We start from the raw sequence: 2576 nt of genomic DNA, 5'->3' as shown, positions 1-2576 counted from the left end.
TTGAGGATTCATGAACAGTGATATTCATGAGAGAACAAGCATGGGGCAAAGTAGCAGATAAATGGAAATACCCCTTAGTTCAGGGAAATTTTTTGTGCATATTAAGATACATCAGACTTTGAGAAATTTCCCAAGTAGCTGAAGGGAATATCTAAATGGATGGGTCATGTAAATCACAGTGAAAACAAGAGCTTCGAAAAAGCTTACAAACTTACTGCATTAACAAGTACCACAGCAGTCCTGGAAGGTGATTATTATCCTCATCTTGATAAATATATAGTAATATTTAGAGGTGTGTCTTATTATCTAGAGAGATCTAGCCCTGGCGGGTGTGACTCAGTGGATTGAGTACTGGCCTGTTAACTAAAGGGTCTCTGGTTTGATTCCCAGTCAGGGTACATGGGTTGCCAACCAGGTCCTCAGTAGAGGACACGCAAGAGGAAAATACACACTGATGTTTCTCTAGTTCTCTTTCTCCTTCCCTTGCCCTCTCTCTAAAAATAAAATTAAAAAATCTTTTTAAAACGTATTCACAATTCTACCATAAAGGAATGAACACTTAAAACTTTTTATGTATTCTTTGTGTATTCATATATGAAATATATAAAACCTGAAGTAAAAAATAGAAAATGCTTTTGTAAACTGCTTTATTAACTTCACAATATGTAATGAGCATCTCCTCATGCAATAGGTAAAACTTCCCTGCTGACAGAAACATACAAATGGGTGAAAAACATTCAGTTAGAAGCTGGTAAGAGAAGACCCACAGGAAACAACACGAAAAGGTTTACGGCAAGGTATAATCACGAACATGTAAGTTTAGGAAGCAGGTGTGTCTCCCTATTAACTTTAGGGAAAACATCAGGATTCAGGGCATAAGGCAAAATTCATCGTGATGGTCATGGTGAGGGGGTCAGTGCTGACTGCTCGTAGACTATGACTTAACTGCTTTCCCCTCAGCTTTTCCATCAGCTGTCTCATATCATCCCCAGCTCCCTTCCCTATTGTCTTGTCTCATCCGTGCCTGTGGCTCTCCAAGCCTCTGACCCCCATCCCATCTGTACTGCAGGATGGGCTGCCTAACACGGAACCGCCTGCGATTTCCTCTAGGCCCACAATATTCACCAGCTTCCAAAGGGAGAGCCAGGGGCTCTCCTTTATTAGCATCTTGCCCCTTTTCATCCTTTTTTGTCATTTTCCTGGTTGGTATTTTCCACATTGAGATTTATTACTGCTTGCTCCTCTTTGGACGCCATCGCTCCTAGGAGACAGGAGATGAAAAGGGAGTATTTTATTGCTGGACTGATCAGCACCGAGGACAGAGGCCCTACTGTGCACCTTCCACGACCCAAAGCTCTGGCTTTCAAAGCCTTTTAAAATTGCCTTTTTCCCACCAGAGAGGCTCCCTACGCCCTCTAGGGGGCCACCAGTCCCAGCTCTCCCCCCTCTAAATCCCCTCCCTCCCTCCACCCAAACCCACCATTTTCCCTGAGATCCAAGCCCAGGCTACTGCAGGCACCAAAATGGAGGACGGGGTGGGGGTTGGGGTACGAACTTGGGGTCTCGGGGCTTTCCACTCGTCCTCACCCCGACCCCCGCACCCACCTGGGCCTATCCTTGCTGTCTGTTCCTCCTCCCGATTCTCACCGCGAGTGCGCCGCCGCGACACTTGAACCCGCAGACCTGCAGAAGGCCGGGAGCGGCGCGGCTGCTGCTGAGCTCTCGGCACCCACCCGCCCCAGTCCACCCGATCCCCCCCCACGCCCCCACCTCCGCGCTGACCTCCATTTTCCACACCAAGAAATGTGGGGGAGGGGTGACCGGCCCAGAGGCAAGTGTTACCGAAGGGTCGTCGCCTTGGGCCGTCCTGCCCTCCCCCGGGGAAAAGCTCAGCATTTTCCGCAGACACAGGCAGGGCGGCCTCGGGGCGTGGGGGCTGCTGCGCGAGCTTCAGGAGGGCTCCGCGCCCAGGTTTGCTCTCCAGACCAACCTCAGGGAGCCCCGCTCCTCATCCTTTACCTGCTCCCCTTCCGCCGCCTAATCTTTGGGATCCCCTGGTCCACACGCCCTCACGTCCAGTGGCAGAAGGGGACGAGAAGGGTGCGAGCAACCGCGGGCTCCAAAGCTCCAGCGAGGCGCGCGGTCGAGTCACTGTAGGCGGGTCACGTGAGGCCGTCGTCACAGCTAGTGGCTATGCCTCGGCCCGCCTCCTGCGGCTCAGCGGGGTCTCGCAAAGCCCTTGGCCTTCACACCAGCCCCTGCCTGCACCCCCGCGTCCCTTTCTAACTGCATCAGCATCGGCTCTGTCGCTGTCGCTTCTTCGTGTGTTCCCGGGCCCACCCTTGCTGCTTACCAATTCAGGGGTCTGGTGGTCATTCCCACTACTTCTCTGTAGACTTGCCTCTTCCCTCTAGTGCTCTCAGTATACACCCCTTCCCTGCAAGGATTCAGGTGTAAAAATTAAGGGAATGCAAAAAAAACTTCAGTAGTGAAGATGAATCGCATTTTGGTACAATATTTAAAAACCCAAAATTTTTGCAAGAATATGTATTATGAGCAATGTGCACCACCCAGCC

General features: G+C 50.8%; 1 pseudogene; it reads right to left on the bottom strand.

Annotated features, from left to right (window-relative positions):
• Positions 1 to 630: 630 nt before the first annotated feature.
• Positions 631 to 2173, bottom strand: LOC119046111 (protein BEX1-like; annotated as a pseudogene).
• Between the last annotated feature and the right edge of the window lie 403 nt (positions 2174 to 2576).

The sequence above is a fragment of the Artibeus jamaicensis genome, unplaced genomic scaffold (genome assembly GCF_021234435.1).
Source record: "Artibeus jamaicensis isolate MK-2021 breed Jamaican fruit bat unplaced genomic scaffold, CSHL_Jam_final scaffold_461, whole genome shotgun sequence".
NCBI lineage: Eukaryota > Metazoa > Chordata > Mammalia > Chiroptera > Phyllostomidae > Artibeus > Artibeus jamaicensis.
The sequence above is the reverse complement of the archived record's forward strand: the minus strand, read 5'-3'. Positions and strand labels throughout refer to the sequence as shown.